We start from the raw sequence: 26,113 nt of genomic DNA on the forward strand, positions 1-26,113 counted from the left end.
ACGCTCCGTTGGTGTACAAGCAAGGATTAAATTAAAATCCTCTGTGCGCATTAACTGGGTTCAGAATTTCTCCTATATAGCCTATATATTTCTCCTTATAGTTCTCCTGTATAGCCTGCTGCCTTCTTCCTGTTGTCACAGTATCTGTTTTATCCTGTGTATTTGAATACAATAAAATGCATTACGATATTCTAGAATTCATACTACTGTTCATATTTCAAGAAGAAATTTTTTTAAAGATTGGAGAGGTTTTTCTACATCTAAAACTGCTGGCTAAAGAATATATAAAATACCTTTACCACATCTGGCTTTGCGAAAGGAGAAATGCCTCATTAAGTGAGAGAACATTTTAGACCAGTTCCTAAAAGGGAAAAAGAGGCAACTTTTGGCCAGCCCTGTAGTTCTACAATAAACAAATGCAGAGCACCCCCTTCCCTTTCCATGAGGGATTTCCCCCAGCTGTCTACTTAGTTGATAACAGTCTACTGATTGGGTCTCTTTTTCATTACTGAATTATTTCAAATTCACTTTTGCAATCACCATTTGGATTTTTATCTGCTTTGTTTATAAAATAACAGTTCACTTATATTTGAAGGTGATGTATCCATCAAATTCACAACAATCAGGAAGCAATGGGGAAAAAGCTTCAGAGCACAGACCATACAGTAAAGATTATGAAACCTTATGATCTCAGATCCTATTGTTCTTATTTTAGACAAATTTCTAGCAAGAGAACAGAAAGAAGCTGCCGGAGGTATGCCTGCTGAGAGCAAGTAATGTTTAAAGCAAAAATATGAGTGTGTTGTGAAGTTTATAACATGTAGAAATAAAATGTATTACAAAAATAACACAAAGGCAGGTAGAGGAGAAATGGCAGGATACTGTTGTAAGGTTCTAATGCTATATGTGAAATGGTATAATGTCACCTTAAGAAAGACTGTAATGAGCTAAGGATGTGTACTCTAAACCCTAAAGCAACCTCCTAAATAACACAAAGAGCTATAGTTTAAAAACCTATAGAGATGAAATGAAATTGTTAAAAACAACAGAAAAACTCTATTAATCCAAAAGAAGGCATTAAAAAGAGAGGAAAGAAACAATTAGATAGAACAAATAGCAAGATGGCAGGTTTAAACTCAACTATATCGGTTAATGTTCACTAAATATTGTCTAAATACCATAATTAAAAGGCAAAGATTATCAAAAGGAAGGCCCAGATATATGCTGCCTACTGAAGGAGAAAAAAAAAAAAACCCTTTATACAAATAAGGTAAAGGTAAAAGGATGGAAAAAGATGTTCTAGTTAACTCTAACCAAAATAAATCTAGAGTGACTATATTGATATCTGACAAAGTCGATTAAATAAGAACATTGCTAGGAGAAAGGATGGTCATTTCATAATGATAAAGGTGTTAGTTGGTCAAGAGGACAACAGTCTTAACCATGTGTGTTCCCAATAAGAGAGCTTTAAAATATTTGAAGCAAAAACTGATAGAACTGTAAGGTGAAATAGGTAAATTAATAATTATAGTTGGATATTTAAATATCACTTTTTCACCACTAAAAAGAACAAGATCATGTCCTTTGTAAGGACATGGATGTAACTGGAAGCCATTATCCTCAGCAAACTAACACAGGAACAGAAAACCAGACATCACATGTTCTCACTTACAAGTAGGAACTGAACAATGAGAACACATGGACATAGGGAGGAGAACAACACACACTGGGGCCTGTCAGGGTGGGATCGGGGGCGGGAGAGCATGAAGAAAAATAGCTAATTCATTCTGGGCTTAAAACATAGGTGATGGTTTGATAGGTGCCGTAAACCACCATGGCACACGTTTACCTATGTAATAAACCTGCACATCCTGCACAGGTACCCCAGAACTTAAAATACCCCTCTTTCAACAATTAATACAAGTATACTGAAAATCAGTAAAGATATGGAAGACTTGAGCAATTCTACAAACCAACTGAATCTGATTGATATTTATAGAACACTCATCCAACAATAGCAGAATACACATTCTTTTCAAGTGCACATGGGACATTTACCAATATAGAACATCTTAGAGCCATGAAACAAATCTCAATTTAAAAGTATTCCTTCTAGGACACTGATAAATCGATACATTGGATCAAATTGAGAACTTCTGCTGTTTAAAAGACACTGCTAAGACATGCTGCACACTAGGAGAAAATATTGGCAGATCACATAGCTGATAAAATATGAACCAAAAATATATAAAGAACTCTAAGAACTCAATAAGAAAATGCAGAACTGGATTGAAAGGTGAGTGGAAGATTTGAACAGTTATTTCATTGCAGAAGACACATTGATGGCAAAGAAGCACATGAAAATACGCTCAGCATTATGAGTCACTGGATAAATGCAAATGAAACCTCAAGCAGCCAGTACTGTGCACCTAGTAGAATGTCTGTGATTAAAAAGGCTGACCATGCTGAGTGCTGGCAAACACAGGGGGCATGCAGAACTCACACACCACCAGTGGGAGTGTACCATGGTGCAGCCACTTTGGACTACAGTTTGGCAGTTTCTTACAATGTTAACGGTATACTTACCATATTAACCACCCATTCCACTTCTAGGTATTTATCCGAAAGAAATAAAAGCATGTGTCCATTCAAACACTTCTACATGAATCTTCATAGCAGCTTTATTTGTAACACCCCCAAGCTAGAAATAATTCAAATGTCTATCATCGGGTGAATGAACAAATTAGGATTTATCTACACAACTGAAAACTATTCAGAAATAAAAAGGAATGAACTATTAATGTATCAAACAACATGTATGAAATCCAAAATAATTATGCTGAGCGAAACAATACAGCAAGGTAGAGCGCATATGTATAAATCATTCCATTTATACAAAAATCTTAGGCTGGGTGCGCTGGCATACACCTGTAATCCCAGCACTTTGAGAGGCCAAAGCAGGCAGATTGCTTGAGCCCAGGAGTTCGAGACCAGCCTGGGCAAGATGGTGAAACCCCTTCTCTACTAAAAATACAAAAAATTAGCCAGGCATGATGGCACATGCCTGTAGTCTCAGCTACTCAGGAGGCTGAGGTGGGAGGATGGCCTGAACCCGGGAGGTCAAGGCTGCAATAAGCCATGATTGCACCACTGCAGCCTGGGCGACAGGAGTGAGACCCCGTCTCAAAAAAAAAAAAAAAAAAAAAAAAAAATATATATATATATATATATATATATATGTGTCTTGAAAGTATGCGTGAATCTACACTAATAGAATCTACACTACAGTTGAGTGGTCATGTGGGGATGGGAAGAGGGATTACAAAGATCCATGAGGAAACTTTTAGGGGTGATGCACACATTTGTTACCTTGATTGTGGCGATGTTCTCGTGGGTGTATTTATGTGTCAGAACTTATCACAATATATACTTTTTTATTACAAAAACCATTTTTTATAGAGATGGGGTTTCACTGTGTTGCCCAGGCTGGTCTCGAATTCCTGAATTCAAGCAATCCATCTGCCTCAGCCTCCCAAAGTGCTGGTACAGACATGAACCACTGCACCCAGCCTATATACTTTAAATATATGCATCTTATTGTATTGCAATTATACCTCATTAGGGCCTCTTTTAAATATGTGTCAATTTAAAGAGAGGTACTTAAAAATTAAAATTTTAAAAAATATATAGGATGCTTCTAAAGCTATATTTTACAGAAAATTATAGCCTTAAATGCTTATATTAAAAAATAATAGGCCGGGCGTGGTGGCTCAAGCCTGTAATCCCAGCACTTCAGGAGGCCAAGGCGGGCCGATCACGAGGTCAGGAGATCGAGACCATCCTGGCTAACACGGTGAAACCCCGTCTCTACTAAAAAAATACAAAAAACTAGCTGGGCGAGGTGGCGGGTGCCTGTAGTTCCAGCTACTCAGGAGGCTGAGGCACGAGAATGGCGTAAACCCAGGAGGCGGAGCTTGCAGTGAGCTGAGATCTGGCCACTGCACCCCAGCCTGGGCGACAGAGCCACACTCTGTCTCAAAAAAATAATAATAATAATAATAACTCAAAAGCAATGTGTTGAACATCTAACTCAAAAAGTTGGGGATAAAAACCAACAGAATAAACCCCAAAAGTAATAAGAAGACAAAGAGAAAAAACTAGTGAATAGTTGTTATCTTGGTAAGAAGATAACAGATATCAACTCAAAAGGTGAGAAAAAAGGAGCAAAGAGGCGACAAAATGAAACACTATAATTAAGAGGACAGACATAAGTTCAGATGTATCAGAAATTTTAATAAATGTAAGAAGACAGAACTTACCAGTTAATCACTGAATATATCAGTTTGTAAAATAATCCAGTCCAACTATATGTTATTTTAAAGAGGTACACCTCAATTATGACAACAGATATAAGTTAACAATAAAAAGATGAAAAAAGATATATCAGGTAAATACTAACAAAAATAAAGCTAGGATGGCTGTGTTAACAGCAGATAAAATAGATTTTAAGGCAAAAAGCATCATTAGTCACACCTAATGATGCAAGGTTCAACTCACCATGAATATACTAAATTCTAAGTGGGTATGAAATTAATAAAAGATTCTCAAAGTGTATAAAAGAAAAGACATTGACACAACTACTTGGGTAGACCAGAAGTGGTGAGTGAAAGTGAAATTTTACTCTTTTTAAAAGGATTTCTTGTTGTTTTTATAAAACCCTTTAGTATACGAGATTTCAAGCAGGCATAGCCAAAGCAGAGAGGAGAGTAATAACAAAGCATCATGTATCCATCTCCCAGCTTCAACTCACAGCCTATCTTGTTTCTCACTTTTCCCTCCCCTGCCCTTTTCAACAGACATCTCAGATATCAAATCATTTCATCTGTGAATAACTCAACATGTATCCCCAAAAGGTAAGGAATCCTTTAAAAACAAAACACCACACCTTCATCACATTTTTTAAAAAGTCATGTGATGTCATCGAATTATCCAGTCAGTTCATAATTCTCTGTCTTGTCACTTTTTAAGTTTGTTTGCTTGAGTCAGAATCAGAATTCAAATAAGGTCCATATATTCTTATTGGTTTATATCTCTCATCAGTGTCTTTCAACATATAAGTTCTCCCTTTATCTTTTTAACCTTTATTTATTTATTTATTTATTTATTTATTTATTGAGACAGTCTTGTTCTGTCACCCGGGCTGGAGTGAAGTCGTGTGATCATGGGTCACTGCAGCCTGGAACTCAAGCCATCCTCCCACCTCAACCTCCCAAAATGCTAGAATTACAGGTATGAGCCATGGCCTCGGCTTCCCTTTTCAGTTTTTTTGAGGAAGAAACCAGATCATATGTTTGTAGATCAAAATGTCAGGTTGTCTCTTTGTGCTGTTAGCAGCCATTGATGATCATTGCCCAGATCCAGTTTAATTCATCAGAAGTTGCCAAAAGGTGATGTTTTAATCACTGTTCAGTTCTTCTTAATTTATTTGCTGCAATACTTCTATAAAGAGAAACTCCCTCTTGTTATCTGTTTAACCCAATAATTTGAATGGGAATTTAAAAAAAAATATGTATCAGTTAAAAAAAAAAAAGTTAGTTTCCTAACATCCTCCAAAGGTAAATGGTGTTTCATTATTCACCGTTATGAACATATAGATCTAAACATATTTGATATACTTTAATCCACTGCTATTATAATTTTTATTGATGTTCCCATCATTCCAGTAGAAGCCTCTGAAATTTGGGTGCTGAGATTTTTTTGACATGACCCTGGAAGTCTTTGAGAGCCTCCTTGCATTCTGGAATGACAAAATATTGTATGCTCCTTTCGTACATTTTCTGTGCTGGGTTTGGAACCAGCTGTTTCTCCAAGGAGCCCTGGTTTCTTTAGTGGGAAATAGTAATCAGAAAATAATCTGAGTCAAATGGTATTTTTAATCCTAGATCCTTGAGGAATCACCACACTGTCTTCCACAATGGTTGAACTAGTTTACAGTCCCACCAACAGTGTAAAAGTGTTCCTATTTCTCCACATCCTCTCCAGCACCTGTTGTTTCCTGATTTTTTAATGATTGCCATTCTAACTGGTGTGAGATGGTATCTCATTGTGGTTTTGATTTGCATTTCTGTGATGGCCAGTGATGATGAGCATTTTTTCATGTGTCTGTTGGCTGCATGAATGTCTTCTTTTGAGAAATGTCTGTCCATATCCTTTGCCCACTTTTTGATGGAGTTGTTTGTTTTTTTTTCATGTAAATTTGTTTGAGTTCTTTGTAGGTTCTGAATATTAGCCCTTTGTCAGATGAGTAGATTGCAAAAATTTTCTCCCATTCTGTAGGTTGCCTGTTCACTCTGATGGTAGTTTCTTTTGCTGTGCAGAAGCTCTTTAGTTTAATTAGATCCCATTTGTGAATTCTGGCTTTTGTTGCCATTGCTTTTGGTGTTTTAGACATGAAGTCCTTGCCCATGCCTATGTCCTGAATGGTATTGCATAGGTTTTCTTCTAGGGTTTTTATGGTTTTAGGTCTAACATTTAAGTCTTTATTGCGGCACTGTTCACAATAGCAAAGACTTGGAACCAACCCAAATGTCCATCAGTGATAGACTGGATTAAGAAAATGTGGCACATATACACCATGGAATACTATGCAGCCATAAAAAAGGATGAGTTCATGTCCTTTGCAGGGACATGGGTGAAGCTGGAAACCATCATTCTCAGCAAACTATCACAAGGACAAAAAAACCAGACACTGCATGTTCTCACTCAGGTCGGAATTGAACAATGAGAACACTTGGATACAGGAAGGGGAACATCACACACCGGGACCTGTCGTGGGGTGGGGGGAGCGGGGAGGGATAGCATTAGGAGAAATACCTAATGTAAATGGCGAGTTAATGGGTGCAGCACACCAACATGGCACATGGATACATATGTAACAAACCTGCACGTTGTGCACATGTACCCTAGAACTCAAAGTATAATAATAATAAAAAAAATAAAATAATCTGGCCTTTGAGGTGCTTTTTTCATTGTTTCTTCTGGGAGGGTCATCGTTCCCAGACTTCAATGGAAAGTGGTTTTCATTTTACCTTTATGCACCACGTTTTTGAAAAATATGCATATATGTATTTATTTCAAAAGTTTTTAGGAGTTATCTAGATTTTAGGGCTATATATTTTACATTAAAATATAACATGTTTAAAACACATATGGTATTCAACTTTATGCTTTTTATATTAAAAATCTAATAAATGTTAAAAATATATGTGGTACCCAACGTCATCCTAGTTCTCTAAAACTAAAAAATAATAGTAATAATCTTGCATTTCAAGATTGGTCTGAGAGTGGTCTGGTATTTCAAACAAAGCATTAACTATATGCTATTCATCTAGCAATAAATGTCTTTAAGGACACCAATAAAATAAGCAAATGAGAATTCCTGGCACTCTGTGATTTAATTTAGAGATTTTTAAAGGAACAGATAGTTATGAAATACTTGCTATGAGGAAGACCATTTGCCTTTGTAATTAATTCTAGATAATTTGATAAGCAGCACTATTTTTTCAGTTACAAATAATAATGTCCTAGAGGTTGAGATGTGTCACTTCTTACAGCACTGGAATGAAAGATATAAGTTATAAAGATACAAGTTATTTTTTAAAAAAGTTACAATAGCATGTTACAGACACTTCTCAGCAACACGTTCCAAGAAACATTCAAGTATGGTAACATTTATGTGGATGGTTACCTGTAAAATAAGTTAAAACACTTTTTAATAATTTTGTTATGATAGACAGCAGAGTTGTTTTTGTCCAACCTGACTTGTAGATTGTTTCTAAATATTTATATCACCACGGGCTCATAATCTTACTTCTCTGTGTCTTATTCCCTCTTGTATAAAAGGAAATTAATACACATTCCTTATACTACAATATATTCACTACCCTGTTTTTGGAAAAAATCACATAGAATTTCAAATTCTATGTGAAATGCGTTTGCAATGACATCTTTGGAAAAGTATACTTTTTTGCTTTTTTCTGCACATTCTAAAGGCTGTCATAGTATTTCTATCTTGGAACATGTTCCGGGGTAGCAGGGAGGGATTTCTGCATTGATGCCGCAGGGCTCTGATCCTTCCTGCAGAAGGGGAGGCCCACCTTGACAAATCTATTCTTTACATTGCAAGATCCTCTGTGACAAAGTTTCTCAATCTTGTTTTACTAGTGAACACTTTTCATGGCAATATGTAATTACAGAACCCCTCCTGATCATAAGTTTTGTAAGATATATGAAAAAACGTGACTTTCAATTAAAATCTTTTAAGAACAGGATGTTATTTTTATTAAAAAAAAAAAAAAAAAGTCACCCAGGCTGGAGTGCAATGGCATGATTTAGGCTTACTGCAACCTCTGCCTCCTGGGTTCAAGTGATTCTTCTGCCTCAGCCTCCTGAGTAGCTGGGATTACAGGCACCTGCCACCACGCCCAGCTAATTTTTATATTTTTTAGTAGATAAAGGGTTTCACCATGTTGACCAGGCTGGTCTCAAACTCCTGACCTCAGGTGATCCACCTGCCTTGGCCTCCCTATGTGCTGGGATTACAGGCGTGAGCCACTATGCCTGGCCAAATTTTTTTTATTTTTTTTTAAAGACAGAGTCTCGCTTTGTTGCCCAAGATAGAGTCCAGTGCCACAGAGTTCACTGCAGCCTTGACCTTCCTTGACTCAGGTGATCCTCCCACTTCAGTCTCCCTGTAGCTGGGGCTACAGGTGCATACCGCTATGGCCAGCTAATTTTTAAATTTTTTGTCTTGACATGTTCTCTGTATGGTGCCCAGGCTGGTCTTGAACTCCTGGGTTCAAGCGACCCTCCCACATTAGCCTCCCAAAGTGCTGGGATTGTAGGCATGAGCCATCACACCTGGCCAGGAAATTATTTTAAAATTATATTTAAAGTAATTATAAATACTTTATAAAGTATTATGTAAAGAAAAATACTGTTTTCCCCATATTAAAGAAATGTCACTCAATTTAATTATGTAAGAAAAGAATGATTTGTTGACAAATGTGGAATTGTTCACTGTTCTTGTTCTCAGAAATGAATGTGCACTGAAGTGTAGACTGAAATTTAATTAAGGTTTAGGCCTAAAAATACACAAAACCGCTGTTACGTCTTAATATTTGGAATTACTGAATTTTGGCTTCACAAAAAGCAACAGGTTTCTACTTAGAAGTGATGTTTTGTTACTAAACAACCCGATGACAGAATTTCAGACTGCTTTTTCTTAGACATTTTATCGGAAGAATAATGTGTTATAGATGTGGATAGTTCCTCCCTCTCTTGATAAAAGAAGAGCAAATTAGAAATAATTGTCACTGTATTTTGTCTTTCAAAATGTTGACTTTTTAAATAGTAGAGACAGCTTGATGTTCTGTATTAGAATTTTGGTGAGAAGGAAGCCAGACCATCAGTTCATTGGTCTAATGAAGGTCCTTAAATTTTTAATTTTCAAATTTTTAAGTTCCTTATTAATTTTGTGTGTTTCAATAGCACTACTTATTTTTTTCAAACCAACAGTCCATTTTGGGGGTGAATTAAACAATTATTTCATGAGAATGAACACAATTTAAAAGTGTGTAGCAGTCAACCCCCACCCCTGGAAGAGAGGGATGTTCAGTGGGCACATTGAGTCAGGAGTCGCCTGTATGAGTTCCTCTCTGCTGAGCCTCTCACCACGTCCACACTCAGAGACTCTGAGGCTGCCCTGTTTTTAAAGGTAAAACCTATTAAACTGTTATTTTATTTATTAATTATTAAAACAAGAAATGGCAGCAGATGCTATTGCTACTTTTAAAACACCACCTAAGAGAATCAGACGTATTCACCCATATACTTATGACACTATTGTACACTGTTGGTTGACCCTAACCTCTCGTTTTTCATCTAAGGTCTTTTGGTGGCTGAATTACAGAATTACAGAGCTGGACAGAAACATAAGCAACATGTAATTTGCCCTGTTTATTTGTTTATTTAATGATTTATTTATGTAATTACAAATGCCCCTAACATTCGAGAGGTTAAGTTATTTTAGTTCAAAGTGAAGTCACACATCTATTCAATAGACAGAAATATATCTAGACCTCAATTCACTTTTCTCAGATCCAGTGTCCTTCAGAGAGGAGTATTTCATGGGACTACTGGCAACTATTTATTGGATAAATTCAAGATCACCTTTCAGAATTATAATGGCATTTCCCCCTTTACCTAATTTCCATTATGGCAGGTGTGTTGGCATTAATGGCAGACAAATTACTGCTAAGGACTTAGCAACAACAATTGAATACATGTCATCCATCTTTTTACTAGAAGCATAAAGTATGCTGTGATCTCATTTACCAAATCTTATGGTCAAAACAGACATACAACTGAAATTTGTAAATTATTTTAAAAACTCAGTCTTGCCTTATATCAGACAGAACAACGGAGCAGAACTCACATTCAGGGAAATGTGCTTTGACATTTTCTTTTACTTGTTCACACACAGTTGGAGAGAGAACAGGATTGAAGCCTGGAAAAATCTTGAAATGGGTGAATTAGTCTTTGGAATCTGTCACTCCCTTTTCCTGGGGCCTTTCCTTCCCTTGTATTTCAGCTGGAATTGGTGACGGGGCTGGTCAAATAGTTACCAATCTGTAGTAGGCAAAACATAAAAAGGTCAACACACAGCATTCTAGCTCCCAAGCAAAAGATATTTGTACATCAATTAAGAGGAAGGTGAAAGAAACCAAACCAACCTGTTCTCTTGACTATAGCAAATAGGTAGTGAATAAAGCTGATCTAATCTGGTTTTCTCCATCTCCACTCCAGGCAGCTGAGCCAAAGTGATACAGGAGTGGGGCAGCGAAGTGCTGGAGAGGGTGGGGTCCCTGGCAGGGGCTCCACCCTAGAGTCTGCCCATGGACCTAAGTGAGGACAGGCACTCCTGTTTTCGTGCCTAAATGTTTCTTTTCCAAGACCACTCTGGCCTGCCACATGCCCCATCCTGTGCCCATAAAAACCCTGAGACCCTAGTGGGCAGAGACACAAGTGGCTGGACATTGAGAGAAGCAGAGGAGCAGAAGAGCACACTGATAGACAGCAGGCACCGGAAGGCCACGACAGCAGGACAACGTGGAATTTGGTCAGGGGCAGTCAGAGGAGAGTCCGGCCACTGGATGGCCTGACTCCAGGGGAAGACCACCTTCCCACTCCATCCCCCTTCTTGCTCCCCATCTACCTCGCTGAGAGCAACTTCCAACATTCAATAAAACCGTTCACCCATCCTCCAAGCACATGTGTGATCCGATTTTTCTGGTACACTAGGGGCAAGAACCCGGGATACAGAAAGCCCTGTGCCTTTGTAATAAGACAGAGGATCTAATTGAGCTGATTAACACAAGCCACCCGCAGAAGGCAAAACTGAAAGCGCACACTGTAACACATGCCCACTGGGGCTTCGGGAGCCGTAAACACTGAACCCTAGAGGCTGCCATGGAGTTGGACCCCAAAAACGCTCCCCACGAGCTGCCTGTTTGCTCCCGCCAGGGGGTTGAGCAGTGGGGCCCCGAAGAAGCGAGCCACACCCCTGCCACACGCCCTGTGAGGAGGATAAGGGAACTTTACCCCTTTCAAAAGGGAGCTGGGAGAAAAGGAACCAGGAGTCACACTTCCTTTTTCATTTTTTAAGATATAATTATGCTAAATGAGCAACAAAACAAAGGCTGAGTATATATATATATGAAAGAATTTAGTGCTATAATCAAATTGAATTTACAGCAAAGTTAATGTGATAGCTATTTAACAATTACAAATCAGCATAGTTATCCCCAAATGCTCGAAAAATGGGTGTAATGTACAATAATTAGGATGGATAGTGAGAATTCATACTAATAGAGTCAATATAACTAATATATATATAAAAATATGTCAATATAACATATATATATTATATATATATATAAAACAATATAAGTAACTAATTAATAGAAATTTGCATTTCCTGGGTCAACTGAGGAAAAGTGGAGTGGGCAGAGGTAGAAGCCACTCTGAGTCTCTTCTGAAAATCTCTGGAGCCATAATCCTGGGGATCCTAGGGTGCTCTGCTTTGCCGGTAGGTTATCTTCATCCTGTGTTTTCTGGAGACCAAGGGCCATGAACCCTCCTGTCCATTCCCCCTCTCTGGGGCCTGGCTTTATCATATGGAAGAGTAGAGTGACTGACAGCATTGCTACTGAAGTCAGGTAGTACTCCAGTCTATGATGAGTATGTAAACAGAGGGTAAGCACTTAGAAATCTCTGCAGCAATGTGACATGGGGACATTGTTGCGCTGTCCAGGCCGTGGGTTTCTCAGGGAGCAGGGCATCAACAAGTTTAGTGTTGTCAAGCCCTCAGGGTAAGCCTCCTGCACAGCAGGACCACAACACAACATGTGATATTTGCCAAATGTATCCTACAACTATAAAATGCTGAGAAAATGGAAACATTTATTTTATTTTGTAATTGTTATTTATAACTATTATAATTTTCACAAAGTCATTTAAAAAAATTTCTGGTTTACTGTTATAAGCTAAAACAGGGAAGTAAAATCTGTATTATTTATTTGAAACTCTGATTTACGGATTGGAAAACAAGCTTCTCTGGACTACTTTGTCAAGAGAAGATACAGGGTTTCTGCGTGCAGCTGTAGACATGAAACAGTAAACCTCATGATGATGACATAAACGATATGAAGAAGTAAAGACTAAAAACATTAGCTTCAGTTTTCCTCAGAAGTGTGATTTCTCCCATATTGAGACTGGGTTTGTGGCTGTGATTGGTGAAAGGCTCAAACCACAGGGTGTTATTTGCAGAGTTGTCCTGGCTAGTGAAACAATGAAGTCATCAAAGCCTAATGGCATTTACAATTAACCATAAGGAATTAAGAGTCAAAACTGAAATAACTCTTTAAGAGAAGGATTATTCTGAGGCAGGCAGATCACTCGAGGTCAGGAGTTTGAGACCAGCCTGGCCAACATATAGTGAAACACTGTCTCTACTAAAAAATACAAAAATTAGCTGGACGCGGTGGTGCACGCCTATAGTCCCAGCTACTCGGGAAGTTGGAGCAGGAGAATCACTTGAATCTGGGAGGCGGATGTTTCAGTGAGCCAAGATTGCACCACTGCACTCCAGCCTGAGCAACAGAGTGAGACTCTGTCTCTCAAAAAACAAACAAACAAACAAAAACAGAGAGAGAGAGAGAGAGCAGGAATATTGAGTAGTATAAAAGCCGACAGAAGAAACATTTAATATTTTACATATGACATGAGTGTCTCAAGCACATCTTACAAAGTAATACTTTGAAACACTGATCAAAAAGATACATATACACACACATGTATGTATATGTTAAGTGGAAAACTGCATCAAAGATGTTTGTTTAAAATGTTGAGTGAATCTGAGGCAAAGAGAATAAATAGCTCAAGAACCACTTCCCAGTGACATGTAGCTCGAAGGATTCAATAACTGGCTGTTATGAAAAATCACCTTACAGAACAAGTGAAACTAGCAAAGCATTGTTTATGGCAACTTGATGAATGCACAGATATTATTAACATGGCAATTATCTCACTATAATTTGAACACTGTGTTGATGTGGAGAATCCCTTATTGCCAACAAACACAACGAGTTCTGAATAGTATACAGGTAGGAAGAACTGCATGAAAAAAATTACAGCAAAGTGTTTGGATTTTAGGTTTTGTGTAGACATGTGTTCTGATGGTGAAGTTGCAATGACAGGAAAACATTCTGGAGTTGTCAGATTAAGCAGTTGTACCAGAATGTAAAATAATGCACCACTGCTTTCACGGAGAAACGCTTGCTATGAAAACAAGTCAGCTCAACTGAAGTGACATAGTACAAATAGTAAAATGTGTTAAATTCAAGATTATTATTTTTATTGTGTGAAACCATGACAGCTGATCACAAATAACTATTATTATTGGCTGTTGAGATATTTCAAAGAACAAAGTTCTGTTGAGAATGTCTGAACTTCAGAATGAATGCTTAGAGCTCCTCCTGCAACATAAGAAACAAGTTCAATTCCACTTTTAAAATATGTAAATTAGACCGTCAGACTTGTTCATTTGTCTGGTATTATTTTTAATTGTCTTAATAATACAGGAGCTATTAAGAAATTATTTTTAGGCAGTTAGAAAGGGTAAAAGAGTTCTTGGTGGACCTACAAAGAACTCAAACAACTTTACAAGAAAAAACAAACAACCCCATCAAAAAGTGGGCAAAGTATATGAACAGACATTTCTCAAAAGAAGACATTCATACAGCCAACAGACACGTGAAAAAATGCTCATCATCACCGGCCATCAGAGAAATGCAAATCAAAACCACAATGAGATACCATCTCACACCAGTTAGAATGGCAATCATTAAAAAGTCAGGAAACAACAGGTGCTGGAGAGGATGTGGAGAAATAGGAACACTTTTACACTGTTGGTGGGATTGTAAACTAGTTCAACCATTGTGGAAAACAGTATGGCAATTCCTTAAGGATCTAGAACTAGAAATACCATATGACCCAGCCATCCCATTACTGGGTATATACCCAAAGGATTATAAGTCATGCTGCTATAAAGACACATGCAGACATATGTTTATTGCGGCACTATTCACAATAGCAAAGACTTGGAATCAACCCAAATGTCCATCAGTGACAGACTGGATTAAGAAAATGTGGCACATATACACCATGGACTACTATGCAGCCATAAAAAAGATGAGTTTGTGTCCTTTGTAGGGACATGGATGCAGCTGGAGACCCTCATTCTCAGCAAACTATGGCAAGAACAGAAAACCAAACACCGCATGTTCTCACTCATAGGTGGGAACTGAACAATGAGAACACTTGGACTCGGGAAGGGGCACATCACACACTGGGGCCTATTGTGGGGAGGGGGGAGGGGAGAGGGATTGCATTGGGAGTTATACCTGATGTAAATGACGAGTTGATGGGTGCTGACGAGTTGATGGGTGCAGCACACCAACATGGCACAAGTATACATATGTAACAAACCCGCACGTTGTACACATGTACCCTAGAACTCAAAGTATTAAAAAAAAAAAAAGGGTTCTTGGTGGAATATTCCTTTAATAAAAAGCAGCTCCCGAACCATTTCTTCTCTAACAGAAAGCAGCCTGACCTTTCAGGCGGCAAGCATAGATATACAAACCAGGAGCTTCCATATGTCAATGCCGGCAGCTGTACCTGCATCCAGGTACATTCAATATGGCATTTCCCACTCTCTTTTCCTTGTCACCATGTGTGCGAGTGTCATGGAACTGTCCAAGTAAAACCTGTGGGTGTCATGGCAACCACCAGGTAGAAGCCACATTTGCATAATAAAGATTAGGGTGGGAGGACCAGTCTTTTCTCGGGCTATGTAAAGGGCACACCTGGTCAAACCGATCTCCTGGGCCCTGTGTAAATCTATCACTGCCTCCTTAAGCCTCTGTATAAAATCTATTGTGTTCCGCCCCAAACCGTAGACCCTATCTTGGACGACCCGCTTTCTCAGCCTGAGGAAGCTTTCTTTCTCTTCTTTTTTGTATATTAAACTTTCCACCCCTAAACCCACTCCTCGTGTGTGTCCGTGTCCTGAATTCTTTCTCCGTGTGAGACAAAGAACCATGGGTAATTCCCCAGACAATGGAGCCATTTCATTAATACATCCACTCAAGGAAGGAGTGCAACATGTTTCTCAATTTCAGATAGGATAGAGGGCAAAAGAGAAAGTTGGAAGCGTGGAGGAGCGAGCTTCTACAGCTCGTTAGAACGGGCATGAGCTAACCTCAATGATAATTTACGTAGGTGATGCTCTTGATATTGCATAGCTGTAAAAAGTTATCATCACACTTTTTACACATTCGATATAATGCTTCAAATTATTTTTTTGAGACAAAGTCTTGCTCTGTTCCTTAGGCTGGAAGGCTGAAACACAGTGGCACGATCATAGCTCACTGCAGCCTTGAACTCTTGGGCTCAAGCAATCCTCCTGCCTCAGCCCTCAGAGTAGCTGGGACTGTAGGCCTGCACCACTACACCCTGGTAATTTTTTATTTTTGTAGAGATGGGGAGTCTCACTATGCTGCCCAGACTGATCTTGAACTCCTGGCTTTAAGTGATCCTCCTGCCTCGGCCTCCCAAAGCGTTGGTATCACAGGCATAAGCCATTGTGCCCAGCCCTGAATTTAATTTTTCATCGAAAGAACTTCTCAGAAGAAAGTCATAGATCAGGAATAATTTCTTTCATCAAAAGATAATTTAAATTCAATTCTAACTTTACAGGACAAATTTGTTGGAACTGGCTACTCATGAAGGATTGAAGATTAATTTTGAAAATACAATATAGTATCACTTGCTTCATTTTGGAAAGAATTCAAAATAAATATCCTGAATTCACTGAAATTCCTTTAAAATTTAAACATTTTAAATTGAAATTTTGGTCAACATTCCTCTGTGATATGCTTTCTCTACTGCAAATGTTATTAAAACAAAACATGGAGCGAAACAGAAATCTTGCCTTTTACAAATGGCACTGTTAGTAATCTAATTCAGATCAGACTAACACACAAGAAGTAAGCTCATTTGTCACTCTAAAGACTTCATGTATTAATGTACATGGTGTTTATTCAGAGGGTGCATACGGACATTTCATACGGAGAATCATCTTTCACTCATTACATTTTATCTAGCTACATTGGTGACACAACCAAAAGTTACAAGTATATAGACTAATTACCCACAAAAATGCATGCTTTCAATACATGTGTATAATTTTTGTAATTCTTCCTTTTTTCCAATGTTATGTCTGTGCTGATTATATTTATTGAAGCATAATTTTATGTTGAACTTACTACTAAGTAGATTCTACTGAGTCTATTAATAAAAATCTGGGCTTGTATTTTGTGTATCTTTATTTTCTTTTGTTTTTCCTAGGAATTTGTTTTTTGTGTGTTTTACAAAAGTATTTATTTGCAGTGACTTGGAAATTAAAGATAGTTTGATAAAGACTGACTTGCTGAAATCCTAACTTTTTTCCTCATCCAATACTTCCTTTTTCTTTATGCAGATTAATCAGATTGAAATGATTAATGCTCACTCCTTTCTCTTCTTTCTCAACTCTTCCTGGGATATGTGTTTGGGTGATTTAGCCAATCCTATCCTTCCCTTACTGCTCCCTAAAATTCATTGGTGTAATTTTAGGAAGTGGTAAGGGAAGGACAGGATTGGCTAAACCACCCAACTTGGCTGTGTGAGAGAGGAGGGAACAAAGCTAGCATTACTGTTATAAATGGTTTGGTGAATCTCTACCCCAGCTTTTTATGACTTCCTCTATCTGGAATATATTTTCAATATATTTCACTGCTGAACTACTGGCCATCTCCTCTCCCAATGCCTCTACTTCAAATCTCGAAGTCTGTGTATGCACTCTCTGAGAGGAGCTAATGATGACTTACTGGCAGTGACTTACTATTATGAATAGGGCTTAATCCTTTAAAAGAATATTCATACTTTAAAAATGAAATGAGTTGACCCAAATGGATGAGGGCTGCTCCTGTATTTAGAAACCCATTTGTAACCATGCTGCTGTAATCCATCCTCTTTCCTTACCTGGTCAGGCAGCAAAACATAAAACCATGGAGCCACCACCCACATCCACCCTTGTACCATTTACAAACAAAGCTCAACTGAAACAAGGCCAAATAGTTTAATCCTAGAACCAGCAGGTACTGGTAGAGGTTAAACACCCAATAATGGAAGCCGGACCCAGCTTACTTTGGGGGATAAAATTTGAACACATCAATATCCTAAAACTGTTTAAATAATTCAAAAATGTAAATAAGATGAACCTGGCACCATCTGCACAGGTGCTGACAACTAACAGCCGGAGGACAACTCTGATGGCGCCATACTCCCTCACCATCTGCCATGTGTGCAGGCTTTTGTTGTGCCTGTCTCCCTCACGAAACTGTGAGTTCATGTAAGGGGATGATACATGTCCCCAACAGTTCCTAGCATAGGGTCTAGCCCATGGTTTATGCCTAATAAACCTCTGTAGGATGAATGCCATCTCACCTCTTCCAAATCCACAGAGCCCGGTGACCCTGGAGCCATATGGCTGGTTCCATTTATAGAAAACGGGAGCCAATGAAAGAGTAACTCAGATGCTTGCCTTTTAAGAGTGGCCATCCTGGAAATTTTCCTTATCAACCTACCATGTCACCTCAGCTCACACACCAGAATGTGCTTTGCTTTTGACTTCGGAGCCTCATAGAGCAGAGAGGAAATTGATTTGTCATCCAGGTGCATTGTGTCTAGTGATCCAGACAGAAGCATGAGCTCTCAATGATCTTATATGTTGAACAGCACAAACAAGCCATCTGGAGCAACAGGTTCACCATGCTCAGGCACCGAGTGGCCAGGGATGAGCTGCTTCCACCACAGCAGCCACACTGCTCCACTATCCTTCCCTTGACAGATCTCAAGAGGAGGCACTAGATGTCTGGGAAGCTAGACCAGAGACCAGCTGCCAGCTTGGCCTGTTGGTCCCAGCACGCTGGCCCGTCAGCACACCAGCTCTGCCAGCAGCTGCACACCAAGGATCAGGGTGAGCCAGTTCCACAGCTGGGACCTCAGAAAGGAACATTCAGATGCTGTAGTGAGCAGATGGGATGTTGCAGCCTCTGTGTTGGCTTCCTGACGATTTCCAAAGCTCCCACCCCAGACAGGAGAAGTTTGCGGACACACCTGTGCTCATCAGGTGCTGGGATACTTCCTTTCCTAATGAAAGACAAGGTCAAGAGCACACCCCTGATATCTCCCACAAAAAGACACCAACACCCCAACTTCCCCCCATACTGCTCTTATTTTATGGTTAAAAATAAAAATGAGGAAACTGAGCACAAGGAGTTTTTGTACCTCACCTGAGAGGCTCCGGTAAGGCCTGTGCTGATATTTGAATCCAGGCAAACAGGTTTCAGGTTCTCTGCTTTTGACCACTGTGTCCCCTATGCCCACTGGCCAGCCATGCTCATTTCTGGAATTTAGACATCTACAGCCCCATTTGTAGTCGGGGCCGTGTGATGATCCAGTTCTCTGACCGTGACCTTCCTCCATTCAGCTTTGGCATAAATGTACTTCCTATGAAAATATTTTTACAGTTGCTTTCTTTTTATATATTATCAGAGTGCCTTAGCCTAACCTCGAGATTATCTACAAAATAACCCACTTACCTTTGGCAATATTTAGAAAATGTCTTCTCTGTAATAGTCATTTTCACAGGGGTGACAACTTGGTTAGTGTAAATGAAAAATTATACGTCTTAATTCCTGAATTCAAGTGGGCCAATAAGAGCAAAATGTCAATCCAATGCATTTAATAAAAGAGTAGTATTTCACGTCCAGCTAGAAATAAAATTGGAATTTGTAAAAAATATTATGTTGGAAATTTTTTTTTTTTTTTTTTTTTTTTTTTTTTTTTTTTTTGAGACAGAGTCTCGCTCTGTCGCCCAGGCTGGAGTGCAGTGGCCAGATCTCAGCTCACTTCAAGCTCTGCCTCCTGGGCTTATGCCATTCTCCTGCCTCAGCCTCCCGAGTAGCTGGGACTATAGGCGCCCATCACCTCGCCCGGCTAATTTTTTTTATTTTGTTAGTAGAGACAGGGTTTCACCGTGTTAGCCAGGATGGTCTCGATCTCCTGACCTCGTGATCCGCCCGTCTCGGCCTCCCAAAGTGCTGGGATTACAGGCTTGAGCCACCGCGCCCAGCCTATGTTGGAATATTTTTAAATAACACGTTACTTACATTAGGTGCTGTGAAATTTAGCTACTTTCTTTTTTTATTTTTATCTGTTTTGTTTTGAGACAGGGTCTTGCTCTGTCATCCAGGCTGGAGAGCAGTAGTGTGATCACAGCTCACTGCAGCTTCGACCTCCTGGGCTCAATCAATTCTCCCACCTCAGTCTCCCTGGTAGCTGGGACTCCAGGCGTGTGCCACCACCCCGGCTAATTAACTACTTTCTTTACTGTTCAGCTGTGTATTCCAGATATGTGCTTAAATACAAAGTTAGACAGAAAGTAGATTGAACAATGTGTATGCATTTGTATAGGAGCAAAGGATGACTGTGAAATAATTACTAAAACCAGTTAGGGCACCCCCTGAAGACTAATAGAAATGCTTAGTTTGCTACATTACCGCTCTTACTCATAGATTCCAGAAGGCTTTAATTAAATTCATGCTTTATAATTTGTCAAAAATAAAACAGACATGCATAACGGAGTTATTAGATGGTTGTCACTGAACCAAAACAGGAATTAAAAGAGAAAGAGAAAAGAGGGCTCAAGAGGAAAGAAAAAAACCTCAGACTATTTGGAAAGAGTGAGTGTTGTTTTTATTTGTGTGTAAACTTACAAGCTGGCCAAAAGGCTGCTCTGCCTGGCATTCCCTTGAGCAAACTGACTTGGGGAATCAAAGTGAACCAGTTCAGTTATATGCAGAGGATCTGAAAAACTTTGAAAGTGTCAATGATAGGCCGGGTGCGGTGGCTCACATGTGTAATCCCAGCACTTTGGGAGGCCGAGGTGGCAGATCATGAGGTCAGGAGATTGAGACCATCCTGGCTAACATGGTGAAACCCCGTCTTTACTAAAAATACAAAAAAAAAAAAAAAAAATTAGCTGGGCGTGGTGGTGGGCGTCTGTAGTCCCAGCTACTCGGGAGGCTGAGGCGGGAGAATGGTGTGAACCTGGGAGGTGGAGCTTGCAGTGAGCCAAGATGGCGCCACTGCACTCCAGCCTGGGCGAAAGAAAAGAAAGAAAGTGTCAGTGATAACTGTGGCAAGCGATCTTTGTCCTTCTATGAGCTCCTCCACCTTAGACAGGCCAATGTGGGCTTTATTCAAGTGGATTTATTTTCAACTATTTTCTGGAAAAATTGAGATACATTTTTTCCATCTTAGAGAAAATGTAAGAATCTCTAAAGTCCAATTCTCTCTATATATTTTTTTAGTTTTCAGAAAAGTTTACTCTGAAATTCCAGTAGAATTGATAATATCCATAAGAAATCTGGCAAATGCTCAGGAAAAACTCTAAAAGAAATACTGCCTGAGCATCAAGCATGGTAGTAAAATAGTAATATGGAACTATAGTTTGAAATGTAATTGGATTTAACTGTATTCTGACTCTAAACATAATCAGTGGTTACATTAGCTATTGAACAAGGGGAAGGATGAACCCTAACTGTGCCCTTCTATGGCCGAAGCCAGGACAGTTCCCTGGTTTGCAGAGGAATTAGCTTATCTCTGTTCTGCCTTCCCCATAGGAAAAGCTGGGAACTTGTTGGGAGGTATTTGAATATCAGCCTCTGATGCAAGGCTCCCTCTACTCCCTCCTTCACCCTCTTCCTGCCTAATCTTGCACATTATTCTCTTCCTATGAGGTAAATTTTCAAATCTCCCCCAAATCCAGCCTCCCTAAGTGGCTGGTGCTAATCCTTGTCCTACTACTGTATTTGCAATCCAGTAATGCTACTGATAAGGATTGGCTGCGTCCCCACCCAAATCTCATCTTGAATTGTAGCTCCCATAATCCCCACATGTCATAGGAGGGACACAGTAGTAGGTAATTGAATCATGGGGGTGGGTTTTTTTCCCATGCTCTTCTCATAATAGTGAATAAGTCTCATGAGATCTGATGGTTTTATAAAGTGCAGTTCCCCTGTACATGCTCTCTTGCCTGCCACCATGTAAAACGTGCCTTTGCTCCTCCTTTGCCTTCCACCATAATTGTGAGGCCTCCCCAGCCATGTGGAACTGTGAGTCCATGAAACTTTTTTTCTTTATAAATTATCCAATCTTGGATATTTCTTCATAGCAGTATGAAAATGGACTAATACAGTAAATTGGTACAGGTAGAGTGGGGTACTGCTATCAGGATACCTGAAAATGTGGAAGCGACTTTGGAACTGGGTAACAGACAAAGGTTGGAACAATTCGGAGGGCTCAGAAGAAGACAGGAAAATGTGAGAAAGTTTGGAACTTCCTAGAGACTTATTGAATGGCTTTGACCAAAATGCTGATAGTGATATGGACAATGAAATCCAGGCTGAAGTGGTCACAGATGGAGATGATGAACTTGTTGGGAACTGGAATAAAGGTGACTCTTGCTATGTTTTCACAAAGAGACTGGTGGCATTTTGCCCCTGCCCTAAAGATCTGTGGAACTTTGAACTTGAGAGAGATGATTTAGGGTATCTGGCAGAAGAAGTTTCTAAGCAGCAAAGCATTTCAGAGGTCACCTGGGTGCTATTAAAAGCATTCAGTTTTATGTATTCACAAAAATATGGTTTGGAATTAGCACTTACATTTAAAAGGGAAGCAGAGCACAAAAGTTTGGAAAATTTGCAGCCTGATGATGCAATAGAAAACAAAAACCCATTTTTTGAAGTGAAATTCAAGCTGGCTCCAGAAATTTGCATAAGTAATGAGAAGCCAAATGTTAATCACAAAGACAATGGAGAAAATCTCTCCAGGGTATGTCAGAAGTCTTCACAGCAGCACCTCCCATCACAAGCCAGGAGGCCTAGGCAAAAAAATGTTTTTGTGGACTGGACCAGGGTCTTGTTGCTTTGTGCAGTCTCAGGACTTGGTGCCCTGCATCCCAGCCATGGCTAAAAGGGGCCAACATAGAGCTCAGGCTATTGCTTCAGAGGGTGCAAACCCCAGACCTTGGCAGCTTACACATGGTGTTAGGCCTTCAGGTGCACAGAAGTCAAGAATTGAGGTTTGGGAACCTCTGCCTCAATTTCAGAGGATGTATGGAAATACCTGGATGTCCAGGCAGAGGTGTGCTGTAGGGGTGGAGCTCTCATGGAGAACCTCTTCTAGGGCAATGTGAAAGGGAAATGTGGGGTGGGAGCCCCTACACAGAGTCCCCACTGGGACACTGCCTAGTGGAGCTGTGAGAAGATGACCACCATGTTTAGACCCCAGAATGATAGATCTGTTCCCGGACTGAACCAGGTCCAGCTGCATGTTCTCAGGACCCAATAATGAGATGCATATGAATTGGGAAAGAAGAGAGTTTGCTTCTGTAACTGGATACAGGGAGAAGCTCAGAGATAATTTGTTAGACCAACTGAGGATTGTAAAGTTTTTCCAGTGCTTACATATGTTTAGATTGTATGCCTATGTGCAGTACCATATTCGCCTAAGTTTATAGGTGATTAATTTTGTTTTAACTACAAGGTCAGAGACCAGAAATGTCCTCTAAATCTACTTAATCCATGAGGGCCCTGGTATCATGGTGATTAAGAAATGTCTCCTAAGTCTGCTTAATGAGGGCCCTGATACTGGAGTGATTACTTCCGTCTTATCTTACCTACGATTTGTGTCTAGAGAGTTGCTTCAGACCCCCAGTAAATTTATTTGACCCAAGATGGGTCTTGGTATGAGGAATGTAAGGCTGTCTTTGTTATCTTGACTCACCCCAAGATGGGTCCTGGTATAGGGAATGTAAGGCTATTTCCATTATCTTTACTCGTTCCAGGCTTCAGGAGAAGTGTGAGCAAGGCTCTCCTGAAACATATGTTTCATTTCTGGCTTTGATGTCTGGGCATCAGTTTCCCTAGATTTAATTATTAACTTACTGTTAAGGCAGATGCTGTGGAAGTTTACCTGTATAACTGGAGTGCTATGGAACCCTGTCTGTGTGACTGTCAGGGAGAATTGGCCTGCCACAGATCACCAACAGCTAGCACCGTGTGCCTGGAAAAGCTGCAGCCTGTGAAATCAGCAGAGAGGGAGGCAAAAAGCCACAAGGGCAGAGCTGCCCAAGACCATGGAAACCCAGCTCTGGCATCAGCATGACCTGGATGTGAGACATAGAGTCAAAGGAGATCATTTTGGAGCTTTAGGATTTGACTGCCCTGCTGGATTCTGCACTTGTGTGGGGCCTGTATCCCCTTTGTTTTGGCCAATTTCTCCCATTTGGAACAGATATATTTACCCAATGCCTGTACCCCCATTATATCTAGGAAGTAACTAACTTGCTTTTGATTTCACAGGCTCATAGGTAGAAGGGACTTGTCTTGTCTCAGATAAGACTTTGGACTGTGGACTTTTGAGTTAATGCTGAAAAGAGTTAGGACTTTGGGGGACTATTGGGAAGGCATGATTGGCTTTGAAATGTGAGGACATGAGATTTGGGAGGGGACAGAGGTGGAATGATATGGTCATCTTGAATTGTAGCTCCCATAATCCCCATATGTCATGGGAGGAACTTGGTGGGAGGTAATTAAATCATGGGAGCAGGTCTTTCCTGTGCTGTTCTTGTGATAGTGAATAAGTCTCACAAGAGCTGATGGTTTTATAAAGGGCAGTTTCTCGGCACACACTCTCTTGCCTGCCACCATGTAAAACGTGCCTTTGCTCCTCCTTTGCCTTCCTTCATTATTGTGAGGCCTCCCAGCTAGGTGGAATTGTGAGTCCATTAAATCTCTTTTTCTTTGTAAGTTACCCAGTCTCAGGTATTTCTTCATAGAAGTATGAAAATGGACTAACACAGCTACTTCTTCCCCACTGGCCCAATTTGTTAAACTACCCTTAAATATACTCCAACAACTACATGGGAAGTCAATCCTGCTGAATAATTTTTAGCAGTTCATACATTAATTTGTTATTTATTAATAGCTGAAGGAGGACAAGGAGCCAGCAAATCTCCTAGAATGTTACAGGCATTTCTTTATCATGCCTGCACAGTTGATACTAACTTGGGAGTTACTGAGTAAATATAGGTTAAAAAAGAGGTTGGTATGGAAGATAAGCCCTAGTCTTATGGAAACTTGTGATTAACTCTCGCCAAACCTTGGCATATTTACACTTCAACATTAAATATTTTTCTATTTTTCTTCTGTAGAAATGACAGTTGCCTATTATAAATTGTAAATTTGGCACAAGTTAAGATCACCCCAGGAGTGCAAAATCCTGGCAGCTGCTGGAAGTCTGCTCAAGCACAGTGTGGCTGGTTTTTCTTACTTACCCTCATAGATATCCACAGCTGAAAATAGGTTGTACGGCTTTCAACTATAGAAATATGGTTCTTTAGGCGGTGGGTCTTTAGAGGATAAAAATGACCCTGGCTGCAGGGAAGTCATGAACAGAGGTGTGGATGAGGACTGGTAGGCTTTGCCCAAGGCTTAGTCACTAGGTCCATTTAGCTGATATGCCAGGAAAGGGAGGCAAGGCTTGGAAAATAAGTTGGTGAGGGGAAAAGGGCCCTAGTGACAAGCTGAAGAGTCCCTGGTCTGAAACCTAATACAGCGGAGGAAATGGAACAGTGGAGAATACAGTGACTCAGAAGAAGAAGAGTAAGGATTTTATTCATCCATTAGAAACAGTTAAAGCTCCAATGTAACCTATATGCTCCCCTTGGTCAAAAGCCCTTAGCACAGATTGTGGTTCATGAAAGGCTATTTAGCTACCATTCTAAAAATCATTCTGAAATTAAGGCAATATGAGCAGGAACTTCTGCTCTGGGCTCAATTGTAATATTGGAGAAAGGACTACACGGCCAAGGCAGAAATGATGGGAACTTGAGAGAAATTCCCTGCCATGCTGGAGTGAATTCTAGACAAAGGAGATGATGGCATTGACTTATGGGCCTTACATTTTAAGAAGACATATTTCATAATCTCCAGAGAAAAAACAATCATAAATTCTTGGTGAAATTTTATTTTTAAAAGACTCATATAAACATGTATTTTTGCTAATCTATTCATAATTGAGGTCACAGTGGTGGTGAAAATTTGAGAGGGGAGGGTCAAATTGTGCCCAACCTCACAGGCTACAGTAGGGACTTTAGCATTTACTGTGAGGTGGAACACTGTGGGAGGGCTTTGAGCATAGGATTGATGTGAGGTGACTGACATCTGAAAACGTTCACACTGGCTGCTCTGTTTACCTAGAACCTCCTCAATGATGATGCAAAAAGTTTACAACAATATGTAGGAGTTTACTTCCACTC

General features: G+C 39.8%; 1 protein-coding gene across 1 annotated transcript in view; it reads left to right on the top strand.

Moving 5' to 3' along the window:
* The window catches only part of PDCL3 (phosducin like 3), a 449,125-nt gene that overhangs the window by 211,340 nt on the left and 211,672 nt on the right, over positions 1–26,113 (top strand). The gene's annotated exons all lie outside the window — the stretch shown is intronic.

Source organism: Macaca thibetana, chromosome 13 (genome assembly GCF_024542745.1).
Source record: "Macaca thibetana thibetana isolate TM-01 chromosome 13, ASM2454274v1, whole genome shotgun sequence".
NCBI lineage: Eukaryota > Metazoa > Chordata > Mammalia > Primates > Cercopithecidae > Macaca > Macaca thibetana.